The 8,157-nt window shown below is 40.0% G+C and overlaps 1 pseudogene; it reads left to right on the forward strand.

Annotated features, from left to right (window-relative positions):
* The first annotated feature begins 886 nt into the window (after positions 1–886).
* LOC137958488 (pyrophosphate-energized vacuolar membrane proton pump-like) lies at positions 887–3,767 on the forward strand (annotated as a pseudogene).
* Positions 3,768–8,157: the final 4,390 nt, after the last annotated feature.

Genomic DNA, 8,157 nt, shown 5'->3' on the forward strand with positions numbered 1-8,157 from the left:
GTCTTGGAAAAGCTCCTTGAACTTCCGAAATCCGACGGTTGGGACACCGATTTTTTGAAATCGGAAGGGTATTCAGTACACCCTTCATCGAAAAATCCAGAATGGGGTTCGGCATCAAATCTTTTGCCAATGGATGTCGTACGCCTTTCCGAACGGAAGACGCAAGAAAATCCAAACGCAAACAGCGGGGAGGTGATACGAATCCGAACAGGGGAAATTTTGAAATCGTCAACACTACACGATTTGGGGGTGACCTCAATTTTGAAATTGGGTAAAGGGAAATCTCCGAGCAGGAACGTCACACTCAAAAATCCCGAGCAGGCCAATGGGTCCCAGAAATTCCGAACTCAAACCACTTCTGCTCAAGGCAAGCAAATCTTTCGGCGACTGTTTCGACCAGGATACAAGCGGCGAAGGCCCAAAGGGCGACTGTTCGCCACCGAAAACTGAGGAGGAGGCTCCGTCAGCGTCGTCGAAAACAAGTCCGGTGGGATTTGACTTCCCTCCAGCACCTCTCCGTTACAATCTCTCTATTGGTAGTCCAGTGGGGCACCATCTTCAACGCAATTGGGGGTAAGCTTCGGAAACTCCCTCGATTTTTAGGTCAAACGAGTTTTTCAGGGCATTGATGTGGCTCGAAGGGGCTGACCAGCAGCAATGCTGCTCGAAAATTCGAGATGAATGGTCTCTGTTTCGTGATGCAGAGAAACAATGCCCAATTGAGGGAATTTTGGATTGGGAGTATGCAGTTCAAGATGAAATTTTTCGAAGGATGCTAGGATCCATAAAAAAAAATTGTGGGGACCTCTGAATTTTTTTTTTCTGGTGGCTATGTTTTGCTATTGATGAGCACAATCGCTGTGCATGGGTTCGTTGCTCAATTGACATGGTGAGGTTGTTTAGTTTTTCTATTAACAAGACCCCCAACAGTGTGAATGTCTTGTATATGTTTGTGCTTAATGGGATGCTCCTGCATGATGAGCACGTTAAATTTGAGAGGGCAGCATATGCTGCTCTAGCTGTTGAGGGGCTTAATTTTTTGGGTCCCATGTCTGTAGTCATGCGTGAAGGAGATGGGAATTCCAAATATTTTGGTTTTGGTGACTTTGAGAATGCAGAAGTATGCATTAGTTTTGTTTCTACTGCTAAGAATACATGCGTGGTTAATGAATACAACAGCAGTATGGCTGTTTCGGGTAATTTTTACAGCCGGAACAGTCCATTTAAAAAAGTTGTGTTAATTTTTTTGGATGAATTGTATGATGCTTGACCATTGTTTGTCATAATTTTTCAACCCGGTGTGCCTTTTGGTGATGAAGATTTGAAGAAACTATTTGGTGGGTGTGGAAACATTACATGCACTATACTAATGAGAAAAGGGGATGGGAAATCCAAATGTTTTGGATTTGTTACCTTTGAGAGTAGTGTTGTATGTAATGATAAGAATGCATGCGTGTTAAATGATTATGCTATTCGAGTTCAACCAAATGTTGGGTATGTGGAGAAAGAGGAATCAGTCTACTATTATAAGTGCCTTAGTTGAGACTGCAGAAATGAGGTGCAACTCAACCAACAATTTGAGGAATTTCAGTGGACTTAAAGCAGCAACAAGTGTGAACTGTGAATCCGAGATGTCCTTCTTGGGAAAGGAGAGCAATGCTGCACTTTAACATTCCATTGTTGTAAAATCGGCAAAACAAAATTATACATTTGACTATCATCTGCAGCCTCGAGCCTCAGGTTTCAAAGTGGCTATTCTAGGTACTGTCGGCGGAATTGGACAGCCCCTTGCTCTTCTGATCAAAATGTCACCTTTGGTTTCAACTCTCCATCTTTATGCTATTGCACATGTTAAAGGTGTTGCTTCTGATTCAGCCACTGCAATACGCCATCTGAAGTCCTTCATTTTACTGGTCCTGCTGAATTAGCAAACTCATTGAAAGGAGTGGATGTTGTGGTCATCCCGTATGTGGGGAATGCCCAGGAGCATTCAGCAAGGGAGATGGAATTGGAGGGACGGTTTACTGACATGATATTCATATTCTGCTCAGATTTTGCGAATGCAGCAATTGCTTCTAATGCAGACAAGTACCAGAAGCTTTCTGAACAACTTCAGCCTCAAATGGAACTAGATTTTAATATTGGATCCCCCGTCAGAGCCAATATTATCCCACATGCTTTCTGGAGTGGCTGTTCAGGTGACGAGTTTGATGATAAGATGATGCAGATGTTGGTGCTGATCTTGTTGGAAAAGTTGAGAGAAACATTCCTGAGGTTGATCCAAGAAATCCTGCTGTGATTGCTGACATTGTTGGTGACAATGTTGGAGATATTGCTGGATTGGGCTCTGATCTTTTTGGCTCGTATGCTGAAGCTTCCTGTGCTGCCCTCGTTGTGGCATCAATCTTTTTTTTTTTTTGGTATTAACCCTGAATTGACTGCAATACTATATCCCCTCCACATTAGTTCTTTGGGTATTATCGTTTGTTTGATCACTACCTTCTTTGCTACTGATTTCTTTGAAATCAAAGCAGTGAAAGACATTGAACCTTCTTTGAAGAAGCAGCTCATCATCATCTGTTGGTATTGCTATTGTTAGCTGAATTGGCTTGCCATGGTCCTTTACAATCTATAATTTTGGAGCACAAAAGGTTGTGAAGAACTGGGAGTTGTTCTTCTGTGTTGCTGTTGGTATGTGGGCTGGACTTGTCATTGGGCTTGTAACTGAATACTACACCAGTAATGCTTACAACCCTGTGCAAGATGTTGCTGATTCCTGTAGGACAGGAGCTATCACAAATGTGATCTTTGGGCTGGCTTTGGGATATAAGTCTGTCATTATTCCCATTTTTGCAATTGCAGTCAGTTTTAGTCTTGTTGCTATGTATGGTTTTGCAGTGGCTGCTCTTGGGATGCTGAGCACCATCGCCACTGGGTTGGCAATTGATGCATATGGACCCCTGAGTGACAATGCCGGAGGTATTGCCTAGATGGTGGGCATGAGCCACATGATACGTGAGAGAACCGCCGCCCTTGTTGCTGTTGGAAGCACTACTGCTGCTATTGGAAAGGGCTTTGAGATTGGTTCAGCCGCCCTGGTGTCTTTAGCTCTTTTTGGTGCTTTTGTGAGCCAGGCTGCAATTTCAACAGTGGCTGTTTTGACACCTAAAGTCTTCATTGGGTTGATTGTGGGTGCAATGCTTCCATACTGGTTTTCAGCCATGACCTTGAAGAGTGTGGTTAGTGCTACTAAATCTTCTCAATCCCAGGGGGCTGATCATGATGTTGTGGCTGCCATGCGGGTAGAGTGTAGGCAGTGCCATCTGGGACTGAGGGTAGGCAAATATGCTGCTTGGCGTGATGTAGCGAGATTTGACACGCATTCCTACATTTGACCATAAAAAAAAAGTTTCTAGAGGGAATGCTCCAGTTTTGGGCATCCGGAGGGTAGACATAGCTATCATAGATGCTAATTGGGAACAGGTGGAGACGTCGGCATACATGCTCTACTTCCGAGCTTGAGGACAAGCTCGTTCTTCTAGGGAGGGCGGTGTAATGTTATGCACACAATAACATTATTATTTTAATTTTTTTCTTTAATTTACTTTATTTATTTCAATTTTAGGCCACAAGGGTATTTTTGGAATATTTTATTTATAGGGCTATTTTTGTAATATTTTATCTTAAACCCTAACAGGGTGAACCCTATTTAAGGGGTAAGAGTAATGAGAAAAGACAAACATTGATTTTAGGTTAATTTTAGGTTAAACAGGCTTGGAGCTCTCCTTGACGAGTTCTAGGGTTTTCAAACTTCCCTTTGGCTTGATCTTCGTCTTCTTCTCCATGTCTTCTTACGATTCCACATGGTATCCCTACAATAACCCATGGTAGATCCAGGATCGTAACAACGAATCCTTGTGTCAGATTCGGGACCGTAACACCTTTACCCTCTGTTTGTAGGCTCCCACTCTGGATTTGAAGCCTCTCCCCAGTCACCTCAAGTACATGTTCCTTGGAGATGGAGGAACGTTACCAGTGATCATCTTCAGTAAACTTAGTGCACTACAAGAAGAAAAGCATGTGCAGGATGAACTTTTTTTATAGGAAACGTTCCCTGATGAGCAATTGCTCGTCGCGAGTGTGACATTACCTTGGTATGCAAATATTGTAAATTGTTTGGTTACTAATATGTTACCTCCCGGTTTGTCTAGGGCTCAAAGAGATAAAGTCAAGAGTGATGCCAAATACTATGTGTGGGATGACCTATAATTACGGAAGCATTGAGTAAAGCCAATGACAATAAACAAAGGCACTGCTTGGGAGGCAACCTAAGGGCAGTTCGTTCCTTTTTCTTTTTCTTTTTTTCATTTATATTTTGGTTATTTTTTCCTTCTCTTTACATTTCTCCTTAGATTGGGGACAATGTAAGTTCTAAGTGTGGGGGAGGAGAATTAGGTTGTGTTTCAATTCCATTTTAAAAAAATCCGAAAAAAAAATCTTTGTTTTTGTGGTTTTTAATGATTTTTTGGTTATGTATGTCATGAGCAAGATTAAATTAGGCTCTTGAAAGATTCATAACATTATTGAATAAGTAATCTTCCAACTGAAAATGAATTAGTCTAGTTATTTTCTTTGAGGATGGTAGTGACTAAATTTTGTAGACAAAAGCCAGTGAAATTTTGAGCCTTTAGACTAACACATCCATATCAGTCTCACTATTTTCTTTCATGAGAGCTAATCTTCCATGGATTTGTTTCTCTAGAACTTGCCTTGATTTTCTTTGAGGTCACATTGACACATGCATGGATGAACATGATTAAGGCCCTCTTTGTTATAAGCTACATAAGCCAAATAGCCTACCTTGTAATTATATTTTTTTCCTTTTGTTGAATCCTTTTGAGCTTTATTGGTTTTTTTTTTTTTTTGTGAACCCACGTTACAAGCTTTAAACCTGAAAAAAAAAAACTTTTCCCAAGCCGTAGAGCTAGTGGAGCATTGTTCATCATTGTGGTTCATGTGGGCGTGCAAGAAATAAGTGTGGGGTGTATGGATTTGTGGTATGGCTATGACTGGTGAAATGGAACACGTTTTCATCCTAAATTCATGAGTTCTATTGTTAGTAAGAAAAAAGTAAAGAGAAAAAGAAAATAAGAAAGGAAGTGATGAAGGGAATGACTTTTAAAGTAAAAAATTGTACATGTTCATAATTCCTCCTAAAATTCCAAGAAAAGGGTCTATTTATATGAGATAGATACAAATTGAAGAAGATGTTGAGTGGAGTAATTGGTTTACATGTCTAATATATTTGAACATGAGTTGATTCAGTTTTTCTCCACTAGTTTCGATGGCTTTTAAGCTACATTCCAAATATTTTCCACCTTGATCCTAAACCCCGTTACAACCCTTGAAAATTCCTTATGATTTGTGTTATTCAAGTGATCTGAGTGGTTGAGAATGAGAAGATATACAAGCCTATGGTAGATCATTTTCAAATGGGCTTCGTTCACCCCCCCCCCTTCTCTCACGCGTCCCATTTTCCTTTTTTCCTCTCTCTCTCGTCCCCCTGCACCCCCGACGTCGTTGCTTCCTCTCTTCTCTTGGACTTTCTTCTCCGGCCTTTATCTCTGCTCCCTCTCGTATTCGGCCTCCATCTCTCGATCTTCTCTCGGACTCGCCCTCTCTCTCGCATCCCCTCTCTCATCTCCGTGCCTCCCTCTCTTCTCTCGGACTCGCTCTCCATTTTTCTCTCTCGCTTCTCTCTCTCTCTTATCCCTCTTGACCTCCCTTTCTTCTCTCTCTTCTCCCTCTCTTCTCCCTTTCAGCCTCCCACTCCCTTCTCTCTCTGGCTATTCTCCTTTCCCCCAAAATACCTTTCGATTTCGTTCAATTTCTCCATTTCGATTTTGAAGATGAAGATGAAGATGAACTTGTCCACACTAACACCCTATTTCAAAGATTTCGAACATCAACTTGTCCACACTAACACCCTATTTCAAAGATTTCGAACATCAACTTGTCCACACTAACACCCATTTCAAAGATGAAGATCATGTAGATGCATGAGATGAAGATGAAGATGAAGATCAAATTTCCAGTTTGTTGACTAACCCCCCCTATGGTAGATCATTTTCATTGGAATGAATTTGAGAGAAACACATGAGAGTCAAATGTTTATTTCTGTGAGAGTCTACTTATTTAGTTTACTCCATCTTTGAATGAAAATTCTTACTAAGTAATTGTAAGTTGTTTAAGAATTTTTGTTCATGATATTTTATGAGTTTTGAAGAGCTTGGTTGTTTTTTGTTGATGGCGTTACAACCTTGGCATTTTTGGGAAAGTGAATTTGAGTTTTGCCCGAGGACGAGCAAAAGCTAAGTGCAAGGGAATTTGATGAGAATGCAAAATGTTATATTTTTATCCCTTAATGCTTAGGATTTTATAATTATTTGGTGCCTAAATATACTCATTATTCTTATATTTTGATTTAGGATGCAAATGGAAGCGTTGAGTGCAAAATGAAGTTAATTGGGCGATTCTGGACAGTTTTGACATTGATGCGTAATCTGGGTATAACTCTCTCATCCGAGCTCTGATGGGTATGATTAAAGATGATATGGAATTAAAAGAAAACTTTCTACAAAATATGGGCTGCATCCAAGTCAAAATCGGGCTTGAAGTCGTGGCACGTGCACTGTGACCCAGATAGGATGCACTAAAAGAAAAACCCTAAACTGGGAAAAAGAAGGGGAATAAAAGGAGAAAATGATTTCGGTGCCCCATACCTCATTTTCTCTTCTCAATATTTTCCTTTCTATTTTCTCTAGTTTTTTCCTTTATGTCTCTTTTAGACTTGGTCAAAGGAAACTAAAGCCTCGGTATCAATACAACTGTGAGATCTAATTTGTTTTCATCGTTCAATTTATGTTTTGAGTATCCGATGTGCTTCTGTAATTTTATTTCATGATTGTCTCATTTAATCACTAGGAGGCCTACTAGTTGATTACTCATTGCAATCTACTGCTAGGTTAGATGTCAAATCCGTAATTGTTTGATCTCTCTAACCTGTGAAGCAATCGAGATTTGGTGATTCGCTGTGTCAGAAATTATTAGATCTTGAGAAGAACACTGGACTAAATTAAATGCAGCCGCTCATGCTTGTGTTGTTTAGCTTCATCAATTTCTCTAAATCTTAAGGTTGCTGCTAAATTAAACCATTAGCGCTTGTCTTGGGTTGTTTAGTAGTTAGGGTTAATTGGATCACTTGTTTTCTAATTAACTACCAAAGGAGAGATAGGAAGATCATTCCAACAATGAATATTTAAGTGTGAATTGATATATGCTTGCATCAATGATCATTTGTGAAATTCCGATGGTGGATGTTGACTTAGACCAAGGTTTGTCTTTTGCTTGATTTACATTCTTTTAATTTGAATTGTTTCAAAGTTGTTTATCTTAAAAGTGTTTTCGTTATACTCAACCCCCCCCCCCCACCATCCTTGTTCATGGAGCATAAAAGTAGACTAATCACTCTCCGTGGGATCGATCCTTACTCACACTACTACACATATTTTTAGGAGTATAGGTTTTATTTTTGGTTGCCTAAGACAGCACAAACTCATCCACCATATTCATCCATGCAATATATTAACACAACAATCATATAAAATAAAAATATTAACCATACTAATAAGTCTTGCAACGTCATAATTCAAACTTCATACCTAACACGTAACAATATTCCCAAAGAAGATAGTGTACTTAAAACATATTACAAATAGTTTGTTGCACAATATTTAAGCCACTCGACCCGCTCTTCCACTGTCATCTCCGTAAACATGACCTTCTTACTTGGTGTGTCCAACCATACAAGAGCGTGAAACTTCAAGTCTACCGACAGGTCTACGATTTCCATGAGGGCTTTGACCCAATCTCTTTTGATATCGCCCTCTTTAAGCTTGATGACATCCTTCAATGCCTGAGTGATTTTATTTCATTGCATCAATGAATCTACCAGTGTCATCACCGGACATTTCACTTCTCTTTCTACGAAGACTTGAAGATGACCGATTACTTCTTTGAGAAAGATCAGATGTCGACTCATTCCCGCTAAAGAATGGTGATGGAGTATCCTTAACTATATCCACATCCTCAGGCTCA

The sequence above is a fragment of the Aristolochia californica genome, unplaced genomic scaffold, assembly GCF_029961685.1.
Source record: "Aristolochia californica isolate CCGP_79_NKW_82.1479 unplaced genomic scaffold, dmAriCali1.0.hap1 SCAF_3, whole genome shotgun sequence".
NCBI classification, from domain to species: domain Eukaryota; kingdom Viridiplantae; phylum Streptophyta; class Magnoliopsida; order Piperales; family Aristolochiaceae; genus Aristolochia; species Aristolochia californica.